The sequence below is a fragment of the Botryllus schlosseri genome, chromosome 10 (genome assembly GCF_051294905.1).
Source record: "Botryllus schlosseri isolate E-star chromosome 10, Bs_hap1, whole genome shotgun sequence".
In the NCBI taxonomy this organism is placed as follows: domain Eukaryota; kingdom Metazoa; phylum Chordata; class Ascidiacea; order Stolidobranchia; family Styelidae; genus Botryllus; species Botryllus schlosseri.
Window position 1 is genome coordinate 15405244 of NC_137245.1, and position 20522 is coordinate 15425765.

The window sequence follows — 20522 nt, forward strand, 5'->3', positions numbered from 1 at the left end:
AAGACAGTGGGATATCCAGGGTTAGGGTCTATTATTCCTCTTTTTAAAAGTAGCGTCGCGCTGGCGACTAACATCACTCGCGAATTTGATCATACCCGGCATCGTGCACCTCAAAATTGGATTGCACAATACTTTAATTGATCAAAGAGAATAGCGTAATACATGGCGACGCTTGTATGAGAATGCAGTTTTCAAATACACATTTTCTTCCTGTTCTACGCCGAAAAATGAACTGCCTTTGAAGTGGCATTCACACCTAGAAGTTCCAATTAAGCACAACGCCAAAGCTGGCGACCCCTGGTCTATATTTAATTTCCAAATAAATAGCGTGATGTTTGTCACATAGCCTACAGTTGATATTCGCAAAACACAGATGACGGGGTCCGCGGGGGTCCTTGGCAGTCGAAAAGGGGTCCGCGAAGACAATAAGGTTGAGAACCACTGCACTCTAGTATGGTCAAAAGTCAGTCATGTACCATACTATCACGCATATTTCGACATTGCTAGATTAAGATTAAATTTTCTTATTTTAGGTTACAGTATATCTATGAAGCGTCGTTATTGATGTGTTTTCGACTCCTCCAATTCACATAAACTTGGCTCGGGGCCTACGATAACTCGACTCATCGTAGGCCCCACTCGGATACTTTCATGCCGACTGCGAATCGTTAAAATCTGATTGTTGAATGAAGATGATGGCTCCATTGCTTCAATTCAAGGAACGCATAAGCAGTTTATAAACCTAACTAGAAACAAATTAATATTGCATCGGGAGGACTATTAATTCTCGATGACATGTCAGTGCTATATGTGTCTCAACATGTGTTAATTGCTTACTATTTAGGTTTAGAGCGCCTTCAAATCGACTGCGCGAGAAGTGAGATCAATACATACCTTCATGAATATGAAGGAGAGCAGCTATCAGAAAATACGAGATCTTCATTTCGCAAACAAGAGTTTATCCGCTGAGTATAACTGTCCGCTAGTTTATCACCTTAATGTACGTAATTTGCTATCATCTAGACAGCTTTTTGGATAAATGCAGACAGTTTGTTTGACAACTAACTTCCACGAACGCTATGGTGTTTTAAATGTTGTGGCCATGCACCGGCCCTCGGAAAAATATTAATTTAACAACTATACAAGTTTACGAGGAGCGGAAATCGCCTTACTCAGAACTTTCGCACGCGAATGTTTTCCATCATATTTTAAAGGAGAATCATTTTCAGAAGAAGATGATTCACATGCCTCAAGAATCACGTCCATCATATGCGCACGAGACTTTTATTGCATTGGATTTGAAAATGTATTGTCCAGGAATATGTAATCCGGATATAGCTTGTCGGTGAGGCAATAATTACTATTGTCCGAGAAGGGAATCATGTCCAATTGGCCAGGGACAATTCCATTACAATACCAAACAACAATAATACACGCAATACTTAGAGTCATCCACCTACGATTTTCATTCATTTATTCATTCATTCTGTCATGCAAAATTAGAACCATGATATGCTCAAGATTTCGATTCAAGACCGCTACACGCGACCGTATCAATTCAAAAATATCACACCTGATTCACTTTTATTTTCAATTTTACAGGCCATTTGTACTGTATTGTGTATTTTCTTGTTTAACCTTCGCTCTTGTTAATACGAATGAACTTATGCTAATTTGCAAGCCTTAGGCCGGAACCTCAAATTTTCCGAAACGCAACAACTACCGGCTAATAACAAGTAATGATGGTAAAGGCGGGCGTGTCATCACAGATCATATGTGTGAGTTGAGTGTGGACTGTGGACCCATAATGAAAACAAACACTGATATCTATAGTGGCCCTAATATAAGTCCTTAGACACTTCACAATAGTATCGCTCCGAATCTATGAATGGCGTAGGTGGAATGACGAAGCATTCCTTATCTGCGACATGGTTTTGTTGTAGAACTGCACACTGGACACTGGACAGCTACCTTCAGGTTATGGCACGGTCACAGCAAGTTCGATCACTTTCTATTCACTTTGTAATTCTATAAAGTGAAGGAATACCCTTCGTGGAATCACCTAACCCGCTGATTCTTTATCTTTACTAATCTGGCGAACCCCTAAGCCAGTGGTTCTCAACCTTTTTGACCTCGCGGCACCCTTTGAAAATGAAAAATAGCTCGCGGCACACTTGGTTCTCAACTTTTTTGGCTTACGGCACCTGAGAACTGCGAGAATACAGCACCCACAATCATACAGACGGGATCTCTGACGAAGTACTTCTACCTTTTCGGAGCACTCTGTTATGTTCGTGCATTTACGTTTTAGTGTCCTACAACTCTTTCTTTCTATAGGATTAGTAATTACAGCCAATCATTATTTCCTCGTGTGTCGTGCTTGTATTTATACCCTGTGTTCTGTTGTCTCGTTGTCTTTCATTTAACTGCACTCTGGATCGTGTCGCTGCCTTAAAGTTATTCTGCTCATAATATACTGATTTCTTATTGCAACCTCGTCGTATGAGTTATTGTTCAAACAAGATCAAGAACATAACAATTGGTGCCAGAAGTCGGATTCAAAGTTTTTTCTGCGACGAAGATAAAGCATGGATTCAGGTGTATTGAAGCTGCCCGAGAAGCAGCAGGCAATGATGGCGAGCTTACATGAAACAATGGCAAATCAAAATGCTCAGCACAAAGAAGATTTGGCGCAGCAAAAGTTACAACATGAGGAAGTTATATCGAAGTTAACGCAGAGGTCGAGTCCCGGTGCGTCAACATCCGAAGCTACCGCTCCCAAGTTTGATTCATTTGTAAAATCAAAGGAGAAATGGGACCAATATCTTCAGCGATTCAACCATCACCTAGCAATTTACGGCATTTCCAATATGGAGAAGAAAAGAGCGTGTCTACTCTCATGGGTCGGACCTGAAACGTACTCGCTTCTACGTAATTTGTTTGGGGCTGCTGATGTCAGTGCGCAAACTTTCGACGCGTTGACTGAGAAGTTGTCTACACACTTCAAGGACTCAATTCATGTACAAGCAGCCAGGTACGAATTTTACAATTGTAAAATGCAACCGGGACAATCGTACGCCGATCGGATCGATACTCTACGCGGAATCTCCAAGGATTGCAACTTCATATGCTCAAGAGATGGCTGTGATCAGAGCTACGTTGATGAGCTAATGCGCGATCTCATCATTAAAGAAACGCCGCACGCGGATGTGAGACGGCATTGTCTAACACAAACCAATCCATCCCTTGACGACGTTCTCAAAGTAGCTGCAACATACGTGAGAACGCTGGAAACCGATAGGGTTATCCAGGGTGAGAGTAACGGTAAAGATACTTCCATCGTCAACAAAATGACTGGAAGCTATCAGAAGGGGAAAAAACCTTCCAAATTCATCCAAGACAACTTCCCGGAAAGACTGAAATCCTGCAGCCGCTGTTTCATCGATCACCAGAGAAAAGACTGTCAATATCGACATGCAGTATGTCAGAAATGTGGTCGTAAAGGTCATATCAAACCTGTGTGCATGTCTACCAAACCTAGTATCACGCAACAGGTCACATCCGTCAATTTCTGTTCAGTGCCGCTCCTCTCCTTCGACATCGATCAACTATATATCGACGCGTAGGAAACCAGCTCTGGATCAACTCCAGCATTAACGGCATTCCGTTGCCGACACAATGGGACACTGGTGCACCCTCCGCCATGGTGGGATTGACTGGGTACAAAACTTTGGGCTCTCCGAAACTCTCTGCATACCATTGCTCTTTCGTAGCGTACGGCGACAAGCCACTGAAAGTGAAAGGTATTAGCACTGTAACCGTGCAGGTGGGTTGCGAAGTTCGAGTTGGCTTAAAATTGGTGGTTCTCGACGAACACCGTGGGCAAAACATTTTTGGTCTCGATTGGAGCGATGCTTTCTCAATGACCACTAAGGGAACATCTGCTTTGGATGCAATTTCCTCTCAGATGGTCAAATCGCAATCATGTAATACTATTGACATTTGTGATTCGAACGACAAATTGGTATCTTTTCAGTCCAAATTTCCCTCCGTTTTCTCTAATGTATTAGGACGATGCACCAAGACAAAGGTGACTATTCAATTGAAACCTAATGCCAAGCCCGTATTTAACAAGCCACGCCCGTTGCCTTTCGCAAGGCAAATCGCTGTTCAAACCGAATTGAATAGATTAGTCAATCAAGGTATTCTCGAACCAATCAATTACAGTGATTGGGCAGCACCAATTGTTGCCGTCACTAAATCAAATGGATCAGTACGCATTTGTGGTGACTTCAAAGCATTGAATCAACAAATTCAGATAGATCAACATCCCCTGCCCTCCTTAGATGAAATTCTTCACAAGTTACTGGGTGGTTGTATTTTCTCGAAAATTGATCTTGCCGATGCTAATTTTCAGCTAGAATTAGATGATGATGCGAAGAATTTGTGTGTCATCAAAACGCAATTCGGTCTATTCCGTTATCGACGCATGTGTTTCGGAGTCGCATAGTCCCACAAATTTTCAACGCTGTACTGATGCCATGATCGCCGGCTTACCCGGTGTTGCTAGTTTTATCGATGACATAATCGTTACTGGCATTGATGAACGCGATCATTTTCGCAACTTATCGCTACTCTTTGAGCGCCTCACCGAGTACGGTTTCACCGTCAACTTCGCGAAATGTGAATTTTTCAAAAGTACTATCGAGTACCTTGGTCATAATCGACATGGACGGCAAACGCCCGTCTAACAAATCCGTTGAAGCAATCAAACAGTTGCCTAAACCTCAGGATGTTCGCCAGCTACAGGCATTCCTGGGCAAAGTCAATTATTATCGCGCTTTTATTCCTAATTTTACGAATAAAGCCGCTGCCTTGTATCGCCTTCTGCAAAAAGACGCGTAATTCATTTGGATTACGGACTGTGACGCAGCTTTTCGCATTCTAAAAAACGACGTAATCGACGCTACGCAGTTAGCTCATTATGATGTAAACAAACAGCTCATTTTGTCAACGGATGCATCTCAATTCGGAATCGGCGCTGTCCTCTCAATCGAGCACAATGGCGAAGAGAGACCGATCGCGCACGCATCGAAAACGCTTTCCGATTCGCAAAAATCCTACTCTCAAATAGAGAAGGAAGCTCTGTCAATCCTTTACGGAGTCATTGAATTTCGTCAATTCTTGTATGGTCGAAAATTTACGCTCGTGACGGACCACAAACCGCTTTTAGCTATTTTCTCGCCGGACAAGAAAATTCCCGTGATTACAGCGCAACGCTTACAGCGATGGGCACTAACGCTCATGGCTTACCAATACGATATTCGCTATAAACCGGCTAATCAGCACGGAAACGACGACGGTTTATCTCGCCTACCAAAGGGTCCAGACCCTGAGTTTGACGAACTGGAAATTCGTGATAACGCGGAGATCGTTCACGCTATTAATATGGCATTCGATGGCTTGCCGTTAACTCGCAATGAAATTCGCGACGCGACGCTGAAGGACAAAACCATGAAAATAGTAAAATTATCGGTCACTCATGGTAATTGGATTCCAAAGACGCACATTGATGATTTTTCTTGGTTTTCGACTCGCAAACATTCGCTTTCTCTGCACGAAGACATAGTCATGCTCAATATTGATGGTTTTCAGCGCGTAGTAATTCCGCAGTCACTTCGCTCGCGAGTCTTATCATTGTTGCACGAAGGACATTGGGGTATCGCGAAAATGAAGCAGATGACTCGACGTTACATCGCATGGCCTTCCATTAACCGCGACATTGAAAATCTCGTTAAGAGTTGCGACGCTTGCCGTAAGGTAATGAAAGCGCCTGATCGTCAGTATCGCGAATGGCCTAAAACTTCTGAAAGCTTTGAACGAATTCACTTGGATTTCGCAGGTCCAATAAACAATAAAATGTTTCTTGTCACCGTCGATGCGCATTCGAAATATCCTTTCGGTAAAGTAATGAATGTCGGTTCTACCACAACCTTGTGTGTGGTCAACGCTTTGAGGGAAGTCTTCTCTATCGAAGGCTTGCCCATAACAATTGTCACGGATGGCGGGCCGCAATTCACATCGAATGAATTCGATACGTTTTGCTCTAATTTGGCAATCAGCCATATCGTATCACCGTCTTTTCACCCTGCCTCGAACGGGGAAGCGGAGCGTTTCGTCCAGACTTTGAAAGCTGGATTAATAAAAAATTGCGACGGGGGAAAAGATCTCAACTTCGCGCTCCGAACACTTCTCGCTACTTACCGATGTGCACCGCACCCGGGCATAGACTGGAAAACGCCTGCTGAGATTTTACATGGTCGGCAGCTGCGCAATTTGTTAAGTTTGTGCTCGCCCTTCGACAAATCGAAACCCGTTACGCCTGGACAATCAGTCACTCAGTTTGAGATTGGTTCCTCGGTTTACGCTCGCAGTTACCGAAGCGGACCAAAGTGGGTTGCTGGCGTGGTGACGGAAATACTGGGGCGTGTTGTGTACATCGTAAAAACGGATCATGGGTATTGGAGGAGGCACAAAAACCAACTCCAACCACGATTAATTTCAGCTGGCCATAATAATACAGCCACACAGGAAGTTGCTCAGCCTCCGCGGTCGCAAGCTGAGCAACCATTGGTTAGGAACAGGGCACAAGGCTCTGCAGCTAGTCCTGCCCGTACGTCGGGTAGACGTTATCCTCTTAGGAACAGAAAGCCAACCGATTTCTACAGACCTAAGTAAATGTGGGCAACCCTCTCAACTTATAGGGGAGGACTGTTATGTTCGTGCATTTACGTTTTAGTGTCGTACACGTTTTAGTGTCGTACAACTCTTTCTTTCTACAGCAGTGGTTCTCAACCTGGGGGGCGCGCCCCCCTTGGGGGGCGTGAAAGCATCTAAAGGGGGGCGCGAAGAAGCGGTCAACTGAAGAAATTTTCGCGCTCTGCGCGATTCACCTCCAACTCGCGCATGTTTCTCTATATATAGACCGAATTTCATATTTTTGAATTCTGTAATCAACAGTCATAACCTTCAATGCCATCAAACGAGTTGTTGGGACTGCTATCATCCCGGTGGGATTTTTTGATATAACGATAAGGGGGGCGCGAGATTTTTCAGTATCAAAAAGGGGGGCGTGTCTAAAAGGTTGAGAACCCCTGTTCTACAGGATTAGTAATTACAGCCAATCGTTATTTCCTCGTGTGTCGTGCTTGTATTTATACCCTGTGTTCTGTTGTCTCGTTGTCTTTCATTTAACTGCACTCTGGATCGTGTCGCTGCCTTAAAGTTATTCTGCTCATAATATACTGATTTCTTATTGCAACCTCGTCGTATGAGTTATTGTTCAAACAAGATCAAGAACATAACACACTCAACTAGGATTTGCTCAGCTTCAAAGAAGAAACTACGGTATCTTCTATATCTGCGGACATGTCACAAATACGTCTACGGGAAATTTGTTAAATGATGTAATCAGATCAACTTTACATCTGAAATTCGTCGCCGGTAACATAACGTTACGCTCCGAGCCTACCTTTTAACGGTAATGCCGACACTCTGCCTAACAATCGCAATGTGGATGTCTATTGTTTGTAATTCGAATTTGTAAACGTGAAAATCTCTTCTAAAGGAATTTATTTCTCGGTGGTGATAAGGAAGACGATGAGGAGTTGAAAACTGCGTTGTCATGCAGGCTCCGCTATGTCTGCTCTTCTCTGCGTTCAATCAACGCAATGTGTAAAACTGAATTCAACCTTCATGGCAGGCTATATGTCGGGTAAGGCGAATTCATGGGGGATATTGATTGCGGGCATATGACAGCAATTTTGATTCGTCAGATGTACCATTTACTGTACAAACTTCACATCGAGCCCTTTTTGATTACTGATCGTTTGCTATAGAATAGAATTATTTAGCGCATAATTTCGAAAATTTCGAGTAAATCGCTCGCGGCACACTTGCAAGACGTAAATGGCACACTAGTGTGCCGCGGCACGCCGGTTGAGAACCACTGGGTTAGACCGATCCTAGCAGTTTCTGTAAACAGACATACACCCAGAAAATCAAATTAAAATTATGAATTAGCTCCAGAGGGGGCCATCATAGACGGTAGTTCTCAAGTAGAATTATAAGTGACGTTTTAAAATTCTGCTTAAGTAGTAGAAGTAGTGATTTTCAAGTATAAGTAAAGTATGTATTGTAGGCCTTGTTTTGACAAAAAAAAAACGAAAACAAAAAAAAAGAAAACTGTCAAGAATAAGCAAGTCAAAAATCATGAACATTTCAGGAAATAGAGTATTAAGGCAAATTATTCTTGGTTCAGAAGTAAAAGAAGAGGTATTTTGTAACTGACACAGTGGCGTAGCCAGAAGCGGGCCAAAATGACGATGCCCCCTCGAAATTTTTCAAAATTCTTGGTAAATTAATATAAGGTAGTATTTTTGAGCAGATGTAATCAACATGAAAATTTAGTTTATGCTTCGTGCGAGATATAGTTTAAGAGTACCCGCTTCTCTATAAATCAAAACAAAAAATAGGCCGAATAAAAATACGCATGACGTACAGAATTCAATCTACCTGTATTCGTGTGGGCTGTCAGAGGTTGCAGAACTATTTGCTATTAGGCATAAACTTTTCGGCACCAAAAAGACAGACCAAGGCAGATAAGTTTTTAGAAAACACCAAGTGCGATCCCAGAAAGATCGCCGGCGCTAGAAGCATGGCCAAAGATCGCGCGGGATGGATGGCCCTGTCCTTGCGACCTAGGCAGTAAATATTGCACCCCGCGAATAGGAATCCTGTACATCTTACCAAGGACGTAAGTTCTATTTTAATTGATTATGGTACGTGTGAGCGATCTTTTGATTAGCGACAACTTCTCTGGAGATCACGAAATAACTGCATGCTTCAGCTTAGTAAGTAGGCTAACTAAAAGTGGCTTGCCCACGCTCACTCTCCAGAAATTCCTGAATAGTCATGCCGTTAGCCGTGTGGTACGAACATATAGCCCAAGATGGATAATTGCGTGACTTCAAAAGCTTCGCAGTCGACCTCCCCTCCAGCAGTCACCCCAATTGTTCATTTTTCAGTTGTTCATATACATACATAAATAGTCAGCAACGAATAGTCCTGTCTTGGCAATCCGAGAAAATGCCGCGGCCCGTAATGAAATGTCAACTTGGAATCCAGTGTCCCACGAAAGAGGTTCATTTGTTGTTTAGTCTGGTACATTTGTCCGATTCCAATATCATTCGAACATATAGCAGCTGGGAGGTCACAAAATAAGAACATGCAACAGATTAATTATTACCAACGCCCGTCCCTTATATGCATAATTAATCATTGTATATCATTAACGTGCTCTAAACTTCCGAAGACACCACCTCCCTCAGCCCTACCGATAAATCTGAACACGCAAGTAATTGTATGGTATGCAATTACTAATATTATTGACAAAATTCAGTCATGAATTAGGAAAATTCTTCGCGCTTCGCATCATAAGACATACACGGTGTGCCTAGATGACAATGAAGTTGGGCTTTCGAGTAGTCGTGACATGGAAGGCCTAGTGGACGCAGCCCCCAGAAGTTAGGTTTTCGCCCCATTGCTAGTAACAATCTTTTTGGCCAAATTCACCTATTATTTTTTTTTAAAAAATCGTGCCTAGCGCAATCGTAGAGGCACGCTCTTCCTCCAGAACATTATGTCGGTGGAAGATCATACCCAAAAAGGGCGCACCACCATCGTTGATTTACAATACTTTTTATATCTTTGAAAGGAGGGGGGTTTCTCATCGAATTCCCCTTTCCGAAAAGCTACGCCCAAAAACTGACAACCTCTGATAATGTATCTATTGGTTGAAGTTTTGTTACAGGGAAATAGGCGAAGCTGAGAGATGTCACAAATCATGAAGCTCAAGCCCAGAGTCAGTTGCGATTAATAAGGAAAAATGATCAAATCAATTGATACCAGAAGTAGGTGACCAAGGAGACCATAATTTAACAAAGGGGTATGCTACATACGACTAGCAGGTTGGAGAAGTTGTTTGGTACGACCAGTTATCAGCCCGAATCTAGTATTGTAATTTCATATGGGCTCACTACGTCACAATGGTATGTGACGCCATCCTAGGGTTGCATTTGAAACAAAAATCAACTAAAAACAAACATGTTTAAAACATGGCCCTTGTTCAAAACATGTATTTGATAGTTGGATGGATGGATGGATGGATGGATGGATGGATGGATGGATGGATGAATGCGTGCTCCCCATCGCGCTAAGAATTCCGGGTTGTATGCTTGCTGTGAATTTTCTTGCTCACGCAATACAGATTATATGTACAGGTATATGATGTGTTACTCTTTATCGGTCGATGCATATCACTCAGATAACCATGAGAAAGTCTGTAACCGGATCCGGATATTCACTCTGAATCGATGAACTAAAGAGCAATAATTAGACAAATGTGTCGATTCTCAACCCGTGTTTTGTTTCCATGAAAAATAACAATGCATACACCATCACAAATGCTCCACGATTGTTCAGTGTTCAGGTTCACCCATACCAAGTATTCACGAAATGAGTTGCATGACATTACATTTAATGTTTTGGTGCATAGTTATCGGAATAAGGAAGGTTTCGCTCCGTAAGCAACATGATCATAACCGTTAATTCTGATACAGATGTGTGTGCACCATCAAACAAATCCATTTTCACGACCTCCATTCTTGCATCGGGATATGCTCTCTTAGATACCTAAAAGCATATTCCGAAATGTATGAACCTCAAACTCAGGGTTTCATGAATGAGTTTAAGTGGAAAGTGGTTGAGTAGGGTAAAAAAAGGAGTGTCATGACAGGACACACCTGCTTTTTTCTGGGTTGTACATCCATTTGGATTGTTTTTAATGTTTAGTTATCGGATCGCTAAAATTCATCCAGTCGATTGCCTAGAAAGTAAACATTTCCCCCCAGGGGTAGGTTTACCCAGCACCGTAACTGCCGCACCCCAAACCCCCCAATTGGGGGGGGGGGCAAGCTCGAAGGGGGCCCAAAATTATTTCGTGAATTAGCATAAATCATGGAGTATTTTTTGAAAATTTATGCAAATTTTTCACAAAATTTTTTCGCGCTGGGCGCGAATTCCAGTAGCCATTTGTTTTTAGTATTGGGTATTGGGCCATTACCGCGCCACGACCCACCAAGACATACAATCAAGTTTTGGGCCATATAGCATGCGACTCCAAGAAGTGTGCCAGAACGATCGGCTGCGAGAAAACTTTGGCCGAAAAGGTCTATGCCCTTATATGCTGACCGAAGACGTCGTTATATATACAAAATACATATAGGTTTAATTGTCCATAGGCGCCTAAATGACTGGCGCCGAATGTTGCTGTCTTTGCAATCTGAACCTCACAAGACAAATACCATCCCGCTGGGAAAAATTTTATGCCAGTGAAGAAATACCAATTTGAAATCGTGTGCGTCTCTTAGTTTAGAAGCTCACGTTTGGGCGATTCTATATTTTTTGTTATAGCAGACTGGAAGTTTAATTATTATTTACGGCCCTCCCGTTTTCAAGACACTTCACTCGGCTCTACCGGTGAATCTAATTACGTGAGTAGAGAGGACAATAAATTGATAGCATAATATATATGCAATCGATTGACTGATTTTATCATAAATTATCGAAAATTTTTGCGCTTCGCGCTGCCTCGCAATACTGTACAGCTGATTTCGTGACAAACGTGAACAACGTGATGGGGGGGGGGGTCGTTTTACACCCTATGGGAGCCCAAGACCCACGTTTTTGGGGACCTGACGAGGTACTGTTTCGTTCCTGCCAATGGGTATACGCCCGAAGATGTTTAATTATTATTGAGTCGTCCTACCTTTTGAAACACACCTCACTCAGCTCTACCGGTGAATCTGATTACGCGAGCAGAGAGAAGATAAAAATTGATATCAATATATATGCAATTCCCGATCATACTGACCGATTCCATCATGAATTCTAGAAATTTTCCGCGCCTCGCGCGCTTAGGCGACAAAAGTTGTTTCACTAAACAAACTCCCAACAACATGATAAATAGCAGTAAACAGGGTATCGTCGGAGGGGGGTCTGGGGGGCGAAGGCCCCCAGAAGTTCGACCTATAACCCTATGGGGGGCCCAAGACCAAAGTTTTTTTTGGGGGGGGGCCTGACGAAGTGCTGTTACGGCCCTGGGTTTACCTAATGTTATGAAACTCTGAGCTCATTGTTGCATTTTCCACTTCAACTCGCATTTCCATCATTGACACAGACATGATAGTAAACGATCTGTATTTTGTTCACAACTCGCCGATCCTGTTTTTATTACATGCTCGGATGGGGAACAGATACAAAGACGGCGAATGAATATGTACCGTACGTACTTCGATAAATTTTCACATTCGATAAAGATCTCCATTCTCGAATATTACAGACTCGAATACTATATGTTTGGATATTAATATCCTGAATTTATGGTTGTGTATATTGTAGTCAAAATGAAATTGAATTTTGAAATAATAATGATGTTATTATATTACGGTATAGTAACGTCAACTATGCGATATTTAAGTAAATGTCAGCGATCATACTAGATTTGTGATTCAAGTTTTCGTGATGGTTTTAGATTCGGGTGATTATGACGAGACAGAAGGCAGGCTTTTCAGGCCAAACTTTGTTACGATCTTGTTGAATCTGACAATGACACGTAAGCTGTTTCAGACCACCGTTGAGGCTTTCTGAACAAAGACATGGAATAGATTTTCGGCTTTCAAAAATTTGAATTGGCATTTGTGTTTATGCACGGTATCAGCGCCTATGCTGGGGTTTTATTTAATTTGAATAATTTTGCGTCAAACACATCTCATGCATGGTGAAGTTTAAAACTTAGAGTACGTGTATTGCCTCTATTTTCCGGAAGTAAAATTAAATGCAAATGGCTTTTTCTGATCTACCATACTCTTAGTTAACATACTAATAGCGCAAAACGTTAATGGACTATTTAGTAAAAACTTCTTTATATTGCTCTTCGTATTAACTATATTATGAACATATGTAGTTTTACATTGCCCGGTAACTGGAATGCCTCGTTATTATGACACTCGAGATTGCGAATGACTTGCTAGTATTACGCTCGCTGGTTGTCATTTGCCATCCTGAACGACTCATCCCGAGATATCTATAATGGGTGACCTTGAAATGATGGGTGTAACCATTGTATGGGTGTGCTACTTATATTTCATAGTCACATGCAGATAAGAGTGTTTGAGGAATGTGCTATAGGTCATAGCAGAGGTGGTCAGTACTGAAGTACTTTCGGGGAACTCAAATAAATCTTTACTCCTTGCACTACTGACTCGAGTGGTCATGATATTAGACTAATTCTTCTTGTAAATAACAGTTTTTAACCTTTTAATCGAAATTAGGTCTCGAATATTGTAGTTACTTGGAAATCACTACTCGGGTAGGAATTTACCACGCTACTTCTACTGGAGTACCAACGGTGACTATTAATATTATTAGTATTAATATCATTCTTACACGATGACGACAGTGGCGCTTATCGCCTATTCAGGACAATGCATCTGATAAAGTTCAGTGTCTTTGCTTTCATGGACTGGACATGGTCAACTTGTCATTCTCACGCGTTCGCACCTTCTTACGCAGTCTCTCTTTCTTGCGTCCTTTTTCGGGTCTCTGCCAGACTTCCAGACATCCAGGTAATTATTGTTGTCTAATTTCACTAAATTAGAGCGAAACGCCGGTAATATAATTTTAAGATAATTTGTGAACTGTTTCCATGTTCTAATTCTAATTCTGATCTAATTTGTGAAATGTTTATATGCTCTAATAATAATTCTAATCTAATTTTGTAAATGTTTCTAATCCAATTTATTGTTTTCCTGATAATGAATCTCTGTCCGCGGCATTTTGCAGCGATCTAACAAGAATATCCCACTTGCGCAGTGCCAAGCCGTCATTTCATAACTAACACAACACAATCATAGTATAGCCATTGTGACGAATAATAGCCATATGCTGGCATAGTAGCTTGTAGTCTGCGAAGAACATTCTAGTTTCGATCACAAACAGAACGGTGTGTAGCAGAGTTGGATCAATTACTTTCATTCAGTTCAATTGCAATTACAATTACAATTACTCCCTTGCATGCTTCAATTACATTACAATTACAATTACTCAATGCTAAAAATATCAAATTACAATTACTGGTAAACACGTAATTAATTACAATTACAATTACAGTTAAACGTGTAATTCAGAGGTGGCAACCTTTTTGCTAATCAGGGCCGCATTTCGATTACTTATGTAGCCTACGGCCGCATTCCAGTTCATAGCCGTAATGAAAAAACTGGACGCAAAATATGTTAAACTGTCCGATGTCTAATTCCAGTGAACTCCGTACTATCTTACTTTTAATATCGGCCCATATATTTCCAGAAATAAGTCTAATTGTAACCGCAATTACAAGATAACGATATATTCATAGAGTCGGTTTCGGCCGTTTGGATGCATTATTCAAAGATAGTGGGTCTAAACCTGGGGTAGTTTGCCTATATTAGTAGCAGGGATATCTAAAGAGAGTAGTGAGAGTAGTGATACCATCCTTTTTATACGCCGGCCAATCAAATTACGCCACGTCGGCTTAATTGCAACGCCCATTTTCATACCCTTAGGCTACATTTTGTAAAAGTGATTAAATTCCGATACTTGATGATAACTTGCTTTCGAGAGAAAAATAACATTCAGATTATACATAAATTTCGAAAACTATGATGTATATGCAAGACTATATTCGCCAGATATTCTATTATGTGTATTTAGGACTTTGTATATGACGCCCATTACCCCAATGCCACATCATCATGATTATGCGTACTGAGCTGTTTTTGAGAATATGAACTCTCGCATAATACACTTAACGTTGAACTAGGTTTCATAACATCATCGCGGAGGAATTAGGCGACTATCTCGCTCTAGGTTGTAGGTTCGATTCCCGTAGTCACCACATTTTCATACGATTCAGTAGAGAGATCCAAGTTACGGTTTCTGCAGTTTCCACATTTTACGACTTATTTTCATTAGACGCAGGCAAGCGATTCTCAAGTTCGGAGCTATGGAACCAAATCAGTCGCATGTGCGCGTTTCGAAGTCTTAACAGCTTAGTAGCATATACTTGAATCCCAAGGCGAAAATAATCGAAGGAACTGTAGCCGCAGGGATGCGATTCTCAAGGCTATAATTATACAAACACTTTCGCTGCATGTACGCGACCCCCAGCGTTATAACGATAGCGACTAATTAGCGCGTTCTGTAGCCGTAAATTCAGTCTACTTCCTTGAGATAGGCATGTTTTAAAGATGGTAATCTCTTTTTCGAGTATGACAATAGCACTCGTCAAGGTTATACAAACATAACCTTAAACTACTCTTTCCTTCACAAAATATAAAGTAAAAAGTAAGCAGATTTGTATGAAAACCCGTTAAATAGAATTGAACGTAGCCTACAAACATAACTACTTACTGAAAAATCGTTGCGTAGAAGTAGGGTTAGTCTACGAACATAACCATGCACTTACTTACTCTGAAATCTCTACTTGTACCAGTGGCGGCTCGTGACAATATCGGGTGGTGGGGCAAGGGCCGCAAGCGACTTGTTATCAATATGACGTCACAGTAGCGTTTTTCAACGTTCATGATGGCCACATGAATTTCCCGTAAACAATGATTTTTAACGTAGGTGCCGCGAGAGGTTTGCCGGTGGCGTGACTTGAAGTGCGGTAACAAATGTTTTATTCTTTGTTTTTTATTCAAATGATTATTTTACAAAATGTACGCGAACTAAGAATCGTTCCCATGCCACGAATCAATCATCAGGTTATCCTTAGTAGCATGCGTTATGATTTCGTGGTAGAGATTACGCAAGCGCCGAGTAAGACTATACCAAAAATACACAGACCAACTACCTACAAAGAGCATTCGCATGACACCTTGTGGTGTTTTAATCGTTCCATGCTCAGCAATTCTGTAAAGTGCTGCAGCGCCTCCGACCCGATTTGTACATGGATTCTCGTCCCGAAAGCGAGTCAAATCGATTTGACCTCGTCCGAAAGTGTTTGGTACACGATCCTGATGCGTTACGACCAGGGGATAGGCAATCAAAGCGGTGGCACCCATAAACGTAAAACATTATAAAAAGCCAGCTGTTATCCATGGAAGATTAATTACGAGTCTGGCTGCCATCATTCAAGCAGGAATCAAAGCATTGTGTTAAATTGAAATGCGAGCACATATCGCATTAAACAATTTCATGAATAAATTATTTCATCTTGATGAATTTTTCACTTTTTTTCCATAGCCATAACAAAATATATCGGTAAATTAACTGTCAGTGTGCCTCGAGTAATAAGGATGAAAACCACTCACTTTTCCTTAGCCATAGACATGGTTGAGTTACCTGGGCTCACTTGATTGAAATTATTCGGAAAGAACATGATGTGTACAGTCGTCCGCCCACCAGCATTAATTTATGTCTTGTATAAGTATTGTGCGCGACGTGATTTCTTATTAGCAAAATGTTCAATAACGAGTTTATTGAAATCTGGAATTCCCAGAACCACGTCGTTGTGAATCGAGAGAACAGCCAACGCATTAAGCCTATCTTGGCCCATCCTGTTTCTGAGAAAGGTCTTGATACGTTTCAATGTGCTGAAACTGCGCTCGGATTCCGCGGATGAAATCGGGGTGGTCAAAATGATATTCAGAAAGCTAGTTACTGTAGCAAAGTTGATCGAAAGCGAATTTTCAACTAGGAATTTTGAAAGTTCACTAGTGGTTTTAATTTCCGAAAAGGATGTGTTAGAATACAAACAAGTCAACTCGCTCTCTAACCGAGCAATGTCGATCATCGGGTAATAACGAGGCACGCTGCGCAGTAGTCCAGAAGGAAAATGAATTTTGTAGGCAGGGAAATTTCTCGGATTTAACAGGGCGAAAGTAACCAACTGGTCACTATTCAGACGATGTTGGATTTGGGACATCAGTATATCGCAACATTCGTAAGCCGCAACAAGCAGGTTTTGCACACTTATCCCACGACGTAAAAGCGCTGTGTCACCAGCGAAGTGTACATTCGCCCGGATATGCGAAATTGCCTCACAAAAATGTGCAATACACAATTGCGCAGTAGTACCATCGGCCATACGCGACTGAAAAGTGCTGTACAGTGTATCGACGTGCATGAAGATGTCACAAAAAAGCTTCAAAAAGAACAAAAATTCTTCGTCTTCCAGGAGTCGTTTAAGCCCCGCCGCTTCACGTATGGAAGTATCATCCCAGACAGGAGAGCTCTCAATCACTGAGAAGCATTCCAGAAGCTCCACCCTACTCTCTGACACTCGTTGCACAACTCTGGATTGGAAGTTCCACCGTGTTGATACGCATCTAGGTAACCGGTGCTTGCATATGTCGCGCAATAGATCAGATCGCTTTGGCGAAACAGAGAAAAAGGAGGAGAACCCTGAAAGATTTGCAAAGAATATCTTGACAGAAGATATTCCTAAGCACATTTTTTTCACTACAAGATTGAGCTGATGCGCGTAGCAATGCAAAAAATGCGCTTGCGGGTGAACTTCTTTCATTAAAACTTGTACGCTATGTCGCGATCCGCTCATGACTGCTGCGCCGTCGTAGGTTTGCGCAATAAGTTTCGACTCAACTGAATAGGGCTGTAATGTTTTTTTTAATACGTAAGAAATTCCGACAGCAGTGCGATCGTCAACAGCCACAAAGCTGTGGAATCGTTCGACTGGCATACCAAATTTCGTGAACCGAAAAATCACGACTAGTTGTGACAAACACGTAATGTCAGTTGTTTCGTCAGACTGAATAGATAGAAATTCAGCGTCAACAATCTCGGTAAACAAATGCTGTAGATAGATGTGATATATCGAATCAAGCACATCATTTTGAATAGTCTTTGAGGTACCCTTAGCTACTGTCGCGGTGTCGAGATGTTCGCGCAAAATGCTATCAATGGAAGCCGTGTATTTAATTAGATCCAAAAATACCCCCATATTGAGAGAGCATTCCTTCTCATCGTGGCCTCGAAGGGGCAATTCATGAACTCCAATAAATTTAATGGCATCAATCACCCGAGAGAGAACATGCCTATTCTTATCTACAAGCTCATTGTGCTTGCAGACTGATACGCGATAACTTTCATTGAGCTGCGACATTACATTTACTCTGCCAAACAATTTATATTTAACTGCACTAGCCATGTGCACTTGGGATTTTTGGTGCGTTTTCAGACGCTCTGACAAATGCTTCAGATCGCGATAACCAATTTTGTTCCAACAAGAGCCACTGCTTCCGGTACCGGCACTGTCGAATAAAAGACAGTAAAAGCAAAACAAGGCGTTTTTATCCTCGCCATAAGTAAGCCATTCATTTTTATCGAAATGCGCTGAAGAAAAGGCACGAGTGCGCTTTCCTCCGGCGTACGATTGGATCAATGGGCAATTTCTAGGCTGATACGGACCTAGTCGCTTTACCTCTAATTTTTGCTCTAAAGGCAGCTGGCTAAACGGCGTACGGAGCAAAGATTCAACACGATTCATGTTCGCACTTGACCTGACTACTTCTCTGCAGAAATGGAAATGACTATAAATCGAGACATTGCGTATGCCTAACTGGAAAGGTCAACGAGTTCGGACACATACGCAATTGTTATCTCATAGATTGGACAAGGAAATGTCATATTGAATCCAAAACATCATTCTGAAGAACTACGGATAGCAGCCTAGGAAATTCGGTCCCGGTACAGCTTGGGAGATTCTGGCCTTGAGGCTGGAGACTGTCACACGACACATATGGCTTACGGCAGTGGTTCTCAACCTTTTTGGCTTCGCGGACCCCTTTTCACCGTGACGGACCTTCGCGGACCCCCTAAAGTTTTAGTTCAAATTTGGCACAATTATGGTGCGACCGTCATCTGTCTTGTGCAAATATTAACTGTAGGCTTGTGATAAACAGCAACAAGATGACTTTTCTTGAAAATAACACCATACTATTTATTTAGAAATTGGGTAGAATTTTATTATTTCGAAGCTAATTTTGCAGCGGTATTTCTTGAAGTAAGTGGTGGAATGACCGAGTGCCGAGAATCCCTTTCCACAAAGGTAGATGGAGGCTAATGTAATATTAACGAGTAACGCTTCCGACGACACTTTTGGTGCGCTCGCAACATTTATGGCACAATGATTAAGAAACATATTTTTAATGAACATATCACGTCCAGCCTACTCATTTTTATCTAGCATATCATCTTGAAGTTATTCTGGAATAGTGGTTATGTTATTAATAATAATATTATTATTACAACACACGACGTTGGTGCTTATAGCCTATTTCAGGGATTTGTGCTCCACGACAGGATATACTTCACACAGTTCGATGTATTTTTTATGGTCAAATTCTATAGCACTCTCTCAGTCTATTTATCTCCCAAGCTTTCATCGGTTCTTTTGCGGTAAAATTTCAGCTCGACCCACGGTCGTGTCTGGGATTTTTAAGTCACTGCAAGTGGTCATGTATATCACAGGATAAATGGATTTCGTGGCGAGGTTTCAAAACCTTCATTGGAAAAAAAATAGGAAAACTACTCCAGGAGTTTTTATTTCATACGGCTGTTCACTAATTTGATGACACCGACAACTTTAAATCGAAAAGGTTTCTCAAACATTTACGAAGTCAACCTGGTTGAAATTACTATCTCCATATTTTTATTTTTTTCCACAAACCCCAACAAAACGTCTCTAAACAGCAATATGTTTGTATCAGTAGGTAATTGGCAATTTGGCAATAAAAATGAATGTTCACAGTAAGATATTTCATGTCAGAAGATTATTCTGATGATGTGAGTAATGAGGTTTTACGAGTTGTGGAGGAAAACTGCCTTATGCTTTCTCTAATTTAAAAACAAAATAAAATTAGGTTATCAATCATTTTGTAAATTTAGAGGTCTCGCGGACCCCCTGAAATTGCTTCGCGGACCCCCAGGGGTCCGCGGACCCCCGGTTGAGAACCACTGGCTTACGGTCTATAGTGTCTATATGTCTGCTGCAAAATCGCCTTCGGAAAATATATTACCGAATAAATACGTGGATGAAAGCCGAAAACTTGGTACACTGTTACATGAAATCATCGAGAAGTATAGCCTCATGACCGTTTTCGGTATGGTACACTGTCAAAATTAATACGAACAGATCAACGCCGAATTTTGCGTAATATTTACTGAGGAATCGGCTGATCAAGCGATCAGCTGTTAGCCGCCATCGAAAACGAAACAGCTATCGCGCTTGACAGGGGTTGTAATTGTGAGCAAATGGCCCGAAGGCCACCATTCCACGGTGAAATTGACATTGGAGAATATAAAATAAAACTAAATATTTGAATGCAAACCGAGGAAGTTAGTAA